The sequence below is a fragment of the Ambystoma mexicanum genome, chromosome 1p (genome assembly GCF_040938575.1).
Source record: "Ambystoma mexicanum isolate Mex_15411 chromosome 1p, UKY_AmexF1_1, whole genome shotgun sequence".
Classification (NCBI taxonomy): domain Eukaryota; kingdom Metazoa; phylum Chordata; class Amphibia; order Caudata; family Ambystomatidae; genus Ambystoma; species Ambystoma mexicanum.
In genome coordinates, this window is record NC_090921.1 from 244,560,528 (window position 1) to 244,573,292 (window position 12,765).

Genomic DNA, 12,765 nt, shown 5'->3' on the forward strand with positions numbered 1-12,765 from the left:
CACTCGGGGGTGGGGGGAGGCAGTGTAAGTAGTGTTGTGGGTGGGTAAGGTGTCAGTGTGGAGATGGGTATTGTTTCATCGGGGTGAGGTGGGTGCGATGTGGCTGCATGTGTGCCAGGACTCATGGTGATGGGTGGCTGGTGAGTTATTGTATGCATTTGTTGCAGATCACTCAGGGGGCACAAGTTACTGTATGTCTGGGTGCATGTATGTATTGCCTGCCCTAACATTGATTTGTATTTCTGTACAGATGAATTTTCCATGGAATGATGGATGCAGCAATTGTGGAGGAAGTTCATGCTGGATGTGTACACAGGACACTGCAATCGTGTTTGTTGGATTATAGTCTGGCAGAATTTAGGAGGTCTGCACAGTCCAGCTGCTGCTGGCTCACATGGGATGGGGTAAGGTGTGCATTTCTGTTGCAGTGCACTTTAAAGATTCCACATGAATGCTTTCATGTGACTGTGTATTGTGAGCATAGGGCTTGGCAGGGAATGGGATGGCCAATGAACATGTACATTGTTGTGTAACAGAAATTGTGGGTCCATGGCTGTCCTCGCCTGAGTTTGTTAGCATCTATATTGTACTATGACTTCCTACCTGTGGTCTGATGTGTGTGGTTTGGTGTCTACATGCAGTAAAGTTGTTGTTGTCATGTGACGGTGGTCAGGGACTTTGTTGCTTGTGGTTTGTGCTTTTGGGTGCAATACATGGACACTGTTGGTGCAAGTTGCTATGCCTGTGTTAATTTCAGCTTTGCCATACATATTGTGTCATGAGTCACAGGCTGTTGTCATGTGTGATTGCACCATTATTTCACGCTTCTGTAAATGTTGTCTTTGGGGTGTGAATACCACTTTTGATCACTTACAAATTGTGTCTTGGTCTGTGTTTTTTTAAAAATATAGGTTGCAATGTATCCATATTCCCAATATGTATTTCACATGTGCAATCTTGCACCCCTGCTTTCACGCTCACAACTACATGGATATGTTTGTGCCTGTAGTGCACATGGTCACACAGGTCTTCAATCAGATTGTTTTTTGATTATGTGAATTGGTGAAATTGTTCTTTTGGTGGTCATGAATGGCTGGGTGATAATATTTGTTTCCAAGTTCATGCATTTTTCATTCTCATCATATTTTTAATCATTCTTATATTTTTGGCATTTGTACAGTTGTTGAGCCTCCAGAATTATTTCACTCCACACTTCACAAAGTGGTAGTTGTATACTCCCAATTACAGGTTTTTTCTGGGGCCTCTGATTTTTTATGTTATTTTATGTCTAATGGACACACACATGTTTGCACTCCCAGTGACACGTTCTCAGGGTGTTGTTGTGGGCACGGAGGATAGGCCCCAATTCATCATTGAATGGCAGCTTGGAGGTGACTTCACTGTGTGGACATCACAGGGTCTGGTATTTATGTAAAGAACAATTGCTCCAGCCATGTGCGTGTTGCCTCTCTACGTGCCCTTTTGCCAGGCATGGGCAAGGGTGGTGCCTGTGGGTGCAGCTGGTGTACTACATGCATTATGGGGTGTATTTACAAGCACTATGCAGAAATCCCCTTCAAACAAAAAATGCATTTAAACACTCCCACCAAAACGGCTGTGCTTCTGTCTTTCTGGCAAGCATTGAACACTCAGCAAAAACAAAGAGGTGATGGCTGGAAGGTTTAGACTGAATCTTAACCACTGGCATTGCTCGGGGCAACCCTCCAGACCATCGTTCTTCGCCTGCCAAGCCATTACAGAAGGGGAAAGACCATATGCAAATCAGGCTTGGCCCCACCCCAAAAGGGGCAGTCCAGCCCGAACTGCTAGGTCACATCCATTCTGCACGAGACCACAAGCATCCCCAAACATGTTTCGCCCTTGTTGGGGCTCATCAGTGAGGAGTAGCTTGGGTCTCTAGGCCCAGCAGGCACGGTGGGGCCAAGCCTGATTTGCATATGGTCTTTCCCCTTCTGTAATGGCTAAACCTTCCAGCCATCACCTCTTTGTTTTTGCTTTGTCACCCCGAGTGGGACGGGTATGCCCAGACATGGGTCCCGTGCCTGCTGGGCCTAGAGACCCAAGCTACTCCTCACTGATGAGCCCCAACAAGGGTGAAACATGTTTGGGGATGCTTGTGGTCTCGTGCAGAAGGGATGTGACCTAGCAGTTCGGGCTGGACTTCCCCTTTTGGGGTGGGGCCAAGCCTGATTTGCATATGGTCTTTCCCCTTCTGTAATGGCTTGGCAGGCGAAGAACGATGGTCTGGAGGGTTGCCCCGAGCAATGCCAGTGGTTAAGATTCAGTCTAAACCTTCCAGCCATCACCTCTTTGTTTTTGCTTTGTCACCCCGAGTGGGACGGGTATGCCCAGACGTGGGTCCCGTGCCTGCTGGGCCTAGAGACCCAAGCTACTCCTCACTGATGAGCCCCAACAAGGGTGAAGCATGTTTGGGGATGCTTGTGGTCTCGTGCAGAAGGGATGTGACCTAGCAGTTCGGGCTGGACTTCCCCTTTTGGGGTGGGGCCAAGCCTGATTTGCATATGGTCTTTCCCCTTCTGTAATGGCTTGGCAGGCGAAGAACGATGGTCTGGAGGGTTGCCCCGAGCAATGCCAGTGGTTAAGATTCAGTCTAAACCTTCCAGCCATCACCTCTTTGTTTAAGCATTGAACACTGCCATCGAAAGAATGGCTCTGCATTTGCTGTACTCCAAGTTGAATCATAAGAAAAGGACCTGCATTCAGAAACGGCACCACATTTGCTGTTCTGTCCTCTAAATCCTAAAGTTGCACACAACATTCCAGACAGCCCTGCAATTTGTTCTTTCTTTCAGCTAAAACACCACAAAGTTATGTACTCCATTGAAACACAGCCGTGCGTGCTTTATTCCATCTGTACTGCCAAAAAGTGAGGCAATACATCCAAAACCGACATTGACTGTTCATTCACATGAGGGGCAAGGATTTCACCTTGCAACTGACATGGCTTTGTTTTTCTTTCATGTGAACCGCCACGCTCAAAACACTGAAAATGAATGAAAAATGGCTAAGCTTTTAGTCCATGTCAATATACCAGAAATCCTGTGCAGCATCTTTTTGTGTCCATAAACCAACTGTACATACAAACCCCCTCAAAAGGTCTACATTAAAAGAAATCCTGACTTACAAAACCGCATTTCAAACGGTAAATGACAAATGTGGCTGCACACGTGTGAAAGAAAGAACATTTTGGGGCTAATTCATGGAATTTTTGCCTTGAAAAACGGGGATTTGTGCGCCATTCTGCACGCAAATCTCCATTTGTCAGACAGGGATTTGCGAGCAGAATGGCGCACAAATCCCCTTTTATCGGTGCAAATAATTCCATGAATCAGCCCATGATGTTTAAACGCTAATGTAAAATTGTAACTTTTCCTTTCACAGAAATGTCAGTTTGTGGGTGGATGACAAAGCCATGTATATTATGTTCCTCCCCCACAAGACCTCAAGCACCTGAGACTCAGAATACTAGTAAAACCAGTTTTTGGGCTCAATTGGAAGCCTGAAATCCCACGGGAAATCACACCTAGAAGTGTACTTTTCCAGAAGGACACTTCTAGGTGTGAGGGCATGATAATTACCAGTTCTACCAGACTAGCAGGCAGCACTGGCAGAAAAGACAAAGAATGCAAGTGGGCCCAGTCGTTGACCGAGAGGGGCGATTTCCTCCAGTACCCACTTTGAAAGGGGAACTGTCAAAATTCAAAGGACATCATAAAAGTCCTTTGTTGTGAGCCGAGCCTGGCAGAGACAGTTTGCTGTGGAGGTCTGCAGCACCGCCCACACTGGTGACAAATCCACCCCATTCACATTAAAGGACTGCAGTATTTTAAGACATTTCTCCCAGCACCCTAATAAGTAATAATTTTGTATTATGCCAGTTTTCCATGTGATTTTTGGACAAAGGTAAAGAGAACAAGTACATGTTTCTAGCATTTGGCAAACTGAAATGGCAATGAAAGACGCATTTCGGGGTGAATTATAAATGGGACAAATATGAAACTAGGTGGGATGATGCGAATTGGTATTGGAAATATGGGTAGTCATTGGCAGAATTTTAAGTATTATGCATTTTATAAAAACTGCTAAAATGTGCCAAAGGGCGATGCGAACTTGCACAGAGTCGATGATCCAATTTCCTGTGACCTGTAGAATCTGCATATCTACTTCTTATGGCGGTGGCTAGTATAAGTGTGAAGTTTTGATCTATAACTCATTTCTGGTTAAGAAAAAAAAGTAGACTGGAGAGACAAAGAAAGTGGCACGACCCTCGCCCAAAACCCCCTCTGGCAAACCCATTGGCCAGGTGGAGTCACCAACCGGGCCTCTAGAACCTGGCATCCTTTTGCAAAACCCTCTTGGGGCCACTCCTGGCACCTATGGCGCCAGGCTCATACACCATGAAAAACATATGCATGGGAACTACTTAATGTGTTATTAGCCAACATGGAGGCTTCCACATAGCTTGGTTCCAAAGAACCAAGGTATGTGGTCTAGTGTTTTGGGTGTGGCAGCCTAGGGACTACTTTACCTGGACTATTTTGTTGGGGCTATTTAAACCACACCCGAGCAAGAAAATACACTTCACGTTACTTTGCAGCTTGCAACGTGACGCTCACTGTGTCCAGCTATTCCCTCGAACCTCGGAGAAGCAGAACCTGCAAGGAGACAAAAGGAACATCATTAGCAGCAGCATCTTACCTGCAGTCTTCATCTTTAGCCACTCGCAGCTACTGAGAACAGCTTCCTCGAATCTGCATGCCTCCCAGACAGAACAACCTGAAAGAGGAAGATAGAGGCAACATTAAAGAAAGCAGTAGAGACATTTGCAAGTTACGAAATGCTCAAAAGGCTTACCTGACTGGTCGCCTCTCGGCTGGCACCACTCCGGACATTCCACTCGCGCTGAAGAGCACCGTGACCTACAAGGATGGAAAACACAGGTTAGAAAAGGCAAGACTTCGCAGCACTGCGCATAGCGCTTACTTACCGCATCATAGCGCTGTTAATATGCCATCATTTAAAGCGGAGCTCAACCAAACCAGTTCACTGCACTGAAGCTCTGCATACCTAAGGGAGAAAAAAGAGACATTTTTAAATAAAGAAAGGCATGCAGGATAGCAACAAAACTAAAGAACAGCAATAAGACCCACCTGAACAATATCAAACGGGCCGGCGTCAGTGAAGTAACTGGACCGCACACGCCCATGAAAGACAATGTGCCCCTGCAAAGAAGGCACGATGGAGAGCACGCCTAACTCTACCACAAGGTGAGGAGAGGGTCCCAAAGGGGCTGAAATCATATGGGGGTGGAGGGAGGATACTTACCCCGGTCGGTCTGCCTTGAACACAGTCCTCCTTTATTTTCAGGCAGAACCTTCCCAGCAGACCACATCTGGGCAAAGCTGAGAAGCATACCAGCGAGTAACCAGGGTGGCGTCCCTGTGGATACCAGGTGAGCGTAACAGAAAGGTCATAAATGCAAACACATGAATGATGTCATTTGCCCTGAACCAATCGGCCCAGGGGGAGGGGAGAGGACTGTTAGGCTGTCCTATCCCAGAGAGGAATAATTCCAGAGTACTTCCCCCCAGGTTGTAAATTCGATGATGTCATATAGGCTATATAAGGGGGAGACAGAGAAACACAAGGGACTGACTCTCAAGACTTACTCACTCACTCAAGACGCAGAATTCATTCAAGATCCAGGAAACCAGATAAATCCTTCCAGGCAGACCCATCCATTCATCCAGATCCAGGCACACCAAAAAAATCCAGGGAGAAAGGAGAGGAGGCAGCTGATCCCATCCTAGAGAGTGCAGTGACCAGACCTTGCCTAGCTGTCCAGCATCTCATCCAGGAGAGCCCAGTGACCAAATCCCTTGGCCCAGCTGTCCAGAGTGACCAGATCACGTGGCCTAGCTGTCCAGTGACCTTGCTGGCTTCCCACAATCCCAAACTCAAGCTTACATTATAAAGTAGCACATAACCCCAGTTCCCCAAACTGCATATCCCGCTCTTTTGACCCTTGCACCCCACTGAAATCCCATTCAAGTCCCAAATTGCCAGTATAATCTGTTCACCTTTCCATAGAAGAATCTGTATTAGCGTGTGTCCGTAGCGTATACTTTTATAGTTCTTTCTGTTATCTGTGTAAGTTCATAGTACCATTTTGAAGCAATTTAAGTAATTTCTCTACAGGGAAATTCACAGTGTGAGCTGGTTAAAATTCGAAATGTACCCCCTTGCATTCAGTGTCTTCCTTTAAATAACTATAGTCCTCATAATATAGCCTAAATAGAATTAGTTTCTGTGTATAAAAAAACGAATTTGCCTGTGCATTAGATGCCTTCTACAAATTCAGAGTTGCCTTTGTGCCATAGAAAACCCAAACTGTAGCCCATAAAGAGTAACCCTTTCTATCATAATCCTATCTGTCATGTGCCTCTGATCCTTGTTTTGAAAACCGATTTTCGATTTTGGCATCCAAGCCCTTTCTGGGGCTGCCTGCCATCACAAGTCCTATGTAGAGAAGAATTGCCATTCTGCTGTGCCTGTTTTCTTTTGCATTTGATTTCCTTTCCCAAACTCGACTTTCTTACCTTGTGTTGACGTTGCCTGGGTGCGCTGCTAGTGGTCTGTAAGCTTCCTTATCTCTCAAGTGTAGCAACATGAATTTCTATCCTAGCTACCCCACCGCGGTTGTCAGCTGCTGTGCGAGTAACCAGTGAAATCCGATTATGCTGTTTTGCTCCTAAATAAGGTTTTTATTTTTGTTTCTGGCCTCCCATCTTGGGGTGGTGGGCTGAATTCAAAATCCGATGTTTCCCTCTCCATTCTGACTCCTTGCCACTGCCTTCCATCCACCAAGAATTTAGTTAGCAGGAGTTTGGGGGTGAGTGTACAGGGGGAGTGCTTAACTTGAACACCATCTGTTGCTTTTAAAAACGATTTCTCTTTTGCTTGCTATTAAATGTTTCTGTATATTATGATAGGAGTTTGAATTAAGTGTGTTGCCGGGATTTTAGCATTTGTATTGCCACAACATCAGTGGTTGCTGCCCAATTTTTGAATTTTGCTTGATTCTTCATATGACCATAGAATTAATAAATATCATATTGTTACACACCGGGCCTGGTTCCATTGCGACACGGGGTGTGGATTAAGGTGGGTGCGAGACGAGTTGGGGGCCTACTCAAATAAAGAACCTGTGGTTGATTAAAGATAAAATGCATTTTTATTGTGCACCACATTCATGGTCAGTGGAAGGAGTGCCTGGCTGGAGTGTGCCGTGTTATAAAACCGTTACAGCATGTCAACTGGTACACTGCTCCATTTGACTACTGTAAGGAACTCATGGTGGCAACAGTAAAGACAGACACTAGTGATCACAGTTCAAGGGTGTTTATTAAACTGTGTAGGTAGGTTGGAAAAGGTATGTAGTGGCGTTTTGTCAAATAAAAGGGCCTATAGTAAAACAATCTATTGCCAATCCTTACAACAAAATACAATAAACGAGTGTTGGATAGTGTTCACAAGAAAGAAAGAAGTGTTTACAAATGATAAGTCATGATATTATGGCCAGAGGTCTCCCTTCCCCACGTTTTGAGCACGGGACAAGGCAGGACACCGGAGTGTAGCACACTCTAGAGCTCTAGAGCTTTCCCAGCACAAGACTACAGTTCCGTTCTGAAATATCAGGATCTTCGGTGGTTAAGTCTCTTTTCTACAAAAAAGTCTCTTGCCTCCGAGTATCTGATTTGTTCAAAATAATAAAGCAAAAGGTTCCTTTCTGTCTGTACGTTGGGTGATGGCTTTCCACCGACCTCCGGGCTCAGACGCCTCTCGAATAGCTGCATCCCGCTGTCGGGTTCACTACAGCTTTTATTCAAAGGATTTAATCTGTTTCATTGTGTTGGTTGATGGTTGTCACCTCTGGGTCCCCCTCTTCCGGGCTCAGACCCCTCTCGAATGTCAGCCTCCCTCTGTCAGGTTCACTATGGCTTTTATTCACAAGATTTCACCTGCTGCATTCACGAATCATTGGGTGATGGCATTTCACCCTTGGATCTCCCTCTTACGGGCTCAGACCTTTCTCTAGGGTTATTCAAAAGATTTTGCCTGTGGTATTCACAAGTCGTTGGGTGATGGCTTTTCACCATTGGATCTCCCTCTACCAGGCTCAGATCCTTCTCGAATGTTAGCCTCCCTCCATCAGGTTCACTATGACTTTTACTCTTGAATAGCAGCCTCCCTCTGCCAGGTTCACTACTGCAAATCACATAGTTCCTTCTCCTTTCTCACTATGCAGCATATGTTCCCTTAGCTTTCCAATTACGTGCTGGTCAAAGACTTTCGACTGAACAGGGGATTTTGCTAGACCCTGTATGACCACTTCGGTAGTTTTAACAATAGGGGAATCAACCAGAGTCTATCGAGTGTGCACCGACATGATGCCGGACCCCTCTGCAGCTGGTTTACCCCTTAATTTGCCATTCGCAACTTTTGTTCTACACATTTCGGTTTCTTATCGGACTTCCCTTCGACTCACTGGCTATGATGAAAAGCTTAGCTTTTCTTGTCTCTGGAGCCAAGGACGGTACTACGGTAGCAAACATCTCTCCCTGCCCTGATTGTCAGTGTAAGAGGGCTCTATGTAGTGTTGACATCTGCTGCAACACACGTTGGCTATTGTTCAGGGTCTTTTGATTCCTTTCACTGAGGCTTTGTGGGTCTGGGTCAAAAAGGGCAAGGTTACTTCTCTCCTTGTCGTCCCTTCGGTTCTCACTGCTTTTCTCCTCCTCTTGAACTGCCACCCTGGGATAGCTGTCTCCTTGTGTGGTTTGCCTTGCTCGTAGTGTGCTCTCGTGTTCCACCTTTTGTTTCTGTGGGGAAAGGAAAGGGCCATCAGGTGTGTGTGGTTCTGGTCAATTGCCTGACTTTGCCTGACCCTTGTGCTGGGTCATGTCAGGTAAACGGCTCTAGTGTTAGTCTGTTGTCTTTCGTGGTGTAAGAAAGTGTTCATGTTGGAAAAGGGGATGGGGGTAGAGTGTCTTAGTATCCTACATGGCCGGATGGGGAAATGTGTTATAAGAAGGGGACACCGCATCTTACCCGTCGGTGTCCCACCGCCACTCCACAAGGACCCCTTATCCAGGTGATCTTCCTGCCCTGGTCCACCCCCAGGAACTGGATCCAAAAACGATGGCCGTGTCCCGGCCACCTGGATGACAGATCCCCGGGGACTAGTAAGTGAGACTCCTTCAGGATTCTCACATTACATTGTGCAGGACACATGCAGCCACAATGATTCTACAGACTAGTGGTGGTGCATATATTAACACCCCACCAGAGTGTTCAAGGGAGTGGATCCATGACTTTAGCACTCCAAATGTGCACTCCACTACATGTGTAGTATTCTACCTCGCCTGAGCTGGTGTTGTGGGGTTCCGGATAGGTGTCATCATAAAGGTAATCAGCAGGTAGCCACTGTCCTCTGTAAATGTGTACATGGTTGACATTGTCATTTATTGCTGGTTCTATTGTTCAGTGTGTAGCATGCATGCATGTGCATGAACGCCCATGCTTACCAACGAGCCATACGTTGCCATGTTTTACAGATACCAGGGCCCAGTGTAGAGGTGACATGTGGAAGATGTAGCTGTCATGTGCGCTGCCTGGGTAATTAGCATAGACTTCCATGATGATTCCCTTGGCATCACACACTACCTGCACATTGATGGAGTATCAATGCTTTCTGTTCCGGTAGATGTACTCTGTTAATCGGGGTGGCCGTAGTGCAATATGTGTGCAGGCTATTGCACCTAGTACACCGGGGAAGCGTGCCACTGCATAGAAATCCTGCATGACTGTCTGCCTTTCCGCCAGTGTTTGGGGCATATATATGTGCCATATGTGCCTGCGCCACATGCACGTGCTGTTATGCAGGACAGCACCTGGTGTGGACAGTGTGACTGGGTGGCCTGTGATATCCCACCAACTACTGCAGTGGTCTGCTGACAGGACCCAGTGGCAAGGAAATTGAGTGCAGTCTGCAGTTTTTCTAGCAGGGTAAGGGCCTGGGAGCAGATGGTGGTTGATGTTAGGAGAGCTTTCCACTCCCTGACAAGGTCTAGGATTCTATGGGGGGAGACCTGTACCTGCCATAGACCTGATCATCTGGCATCCCAAAAAGTGTTTTGCTTGTTGTGAAGATCCGGGCCCTGTCCATCCCCCTCCTCCTGCGGTGTCCGTGCACAATAGCTCTGAGTAGTGCTGGATTCATCATGGCTGCAGACATTTGTTTGGTGTGTATTTCGTGCACTATACAGATTTGTTCCTATGCTTGTTGAATGCACGTTGACATTTACACCTGCTATCATGTGGCATATGGGTTCCGGGATTTGCGTGTACTTTTTTTCGCAACCCGAAGTTCCCAACTCAAAACCATGAATACAGTTGTATTTGCGCGTTGATGGGCATGTCATAGCTTGGCCGTGTACCGTTCCTCAAAACGCCCACATTTCCACGTGTTCTTCCTCATTCTGCATGTTGCACCCCTATTTTGATTGAAGTGCAGGCCCGGCCCACACTCTATGTGGAGTCTCACTCAATGCGCTCGTCGACTTGCAGAGACATGCCGAGCCTACGTGAACTCCACGCAAGTCCCAAGAAAGTCCTGCACAGTCGGTTCCATGAATCGTCGAAAGCGGATTTGCGTGCAATTTGGCACGCAAGCATCCTATTTTCAGCGGAAATAATTCCATGAATCGGGCACTCTAAATGTGCACACTCTGAGTATGTTCTGTGGTTGTCAAAGAACAATCCCCTTTTTACCATCCTAGTATATTTTCAATCTGACATTAACAGCATGTTCTGGTATGACAATCCTAGTGTACACCCGTGGAAGCAATATGTTGTGAATTAGGCACTATGGCCCTTAGCACACTTAGGAAAATAAATAGTTCACATCTTTTCTTAAAAAGGCAGTAATTTGAATACAGATTATAATACTTTTAACCTGTTGTTGCACGAGCCCTATCGTAAATCTGCCTTGGATAATTGTTTTTAAGAGGTTCTTGAGTTCCTATCTATGATTGATAACGATATAAAGACTTTTGAGAATATTGGGATCGCAATTAAAGAAATAAAAAATAAAGGCAGGGATAGGGATACGAATTGTAACATTCTTTCAACTAGAACATTGTATAAAAGATATGAATTACAGTCTTTCACGATCAATGCCCCATGCCAATACCTCCAAACTATTAGAGATGCAAAAACAATGAGTTTTATTTTACACTTATGCCTAGGTTTACTTTCAACTCTTTCTAGAATGAAGCTTGGAGGATCGTATATGCAGACTATGCAAACTAGAGGTACAAACTGACAGACACCTGTTAACGCAGTGCGCTAAACCCACCCACATTTTAGATAAGGGATAGCAAAGGCTGAGCCTGCCTCTTGATAATTTGCATAGCGATTAGACTTGGGAAACGATTTTTGCTGGATCTAGCCTGACTTTGAATTACACGGTCCATTATATATGGCTGGACATAAAGAAATTGTTGAACATTGGCTAATAGGTAACAATTGCAAATGATTTTACTGGTTCTGTTTTTTTAGACAACCGTTATAATAAATAAAGTATATGAAATCCCCTTTTAATGAATTACCTGAATCATGTTATTCTAAACCATTTAACCCACTGTATTATGAATTAATAACCTAAATATGTGTTTATGAATGTGTATGAGCTATATATAACGTGGTGTATTATAAATTGATATGTATTTCGAAATTTATATGTGTAAATTATTAACTGTTATTTTTAAGGTTCTTTGTAACTAAACACTTAAAAATAATTTCCAATTTTCAGAATTCAAGTATACTACCAGTATACTGTTACACAATTCCACTATACTCTCAATTTGCAAAAATCTCAGTATATTTCCATCTTTCAGAATTCAAGCATACTACCAGTATAATGTTACACAATTCCACTATACTCTCAATTTGCAAAAATCTCAGTATATTTCCATCTTTCAGAATTCAAGTATACTACCAGTATACTGTTACACAATTCCACTATACTCTCAATTTGCAAAAATCTCAGTATATTTCCATCTTTCAGAATTCAAGCATACTACCAGTATAATGTTACACAATTCCACTATACTCTCAATTTGCAAAAATCTCAGTATATTTCCATCTTTCAGAATTCAAGCATACTACCAGTATAATGTTACACAATTCCACTATACTCTCAATTTGCAAAAATCCCAGTATAGTTCCGATTTTAAGAATTCAAGTACACTACCATTATACTGTTACACAAATCCAGTATACTCCTTATTTGCTAAATCCCAGTATACTTCTTGTCTGCACAGACACAGTGAACACGTCTGGAAAATACCAGTATACTTTGACAGTTTGGGCTTGCACAGTATATTCCCAGTTTGCACAATGCTAGTACACTGTGAGTTTGGCAACCTCAGAATACTTCCTGTTTGCCAGACACAGGATTGCTCAATCTGAGCATGTGATCCATTTCACATTTACAGTAAACATCCAGTTTAATATACCCCCTGCACCTCCAGATTCTATTATTTTAGCGCACATCCAGTTTGCAGAATCCCAGTATACTATTTCACAGTTTTTGTGTACAGAGGTTTGCACATTCCCAGTAAATGTCCAGTCTGCACGATACCAGTTTGCTATGAGATG

At 44.7% G+C, this 12,765-nt stretch overlaps 1 long non-coding RNA gene across 5 annotated transcripts in view; it reads left to right on the forward strand.

Annotated features, from left to right (window-relative positions):
* LOC138568670 (uncharacterized) overlaps window positions 1-12,765 on the forward strand; it is a 106,165-nt gene that overhangs the window by 72,528 nt on the left and 20,872 nt on the right. Inside the window, exons 1-2 of one of the 5 annotated variants that reach the window (XR_011302978.1) lie at window positions 3,378-5,309; window positions 5,410-5,494. The exons of 3 other annotated variants lie outside the window; for them this stretch is intronic. This is a non-coding gene — a long non-coding RNA (uncharacterized lncRNA). Of the gene's footprint in view, window positions 1-250; window positions 405-3,377; window positions 5,310-5,409; window positions 5,495-12,765 lie in introns of those variants that run through there. One more of the 5 variants, XR_011302974.1, reaches the window with a different exon arrangement.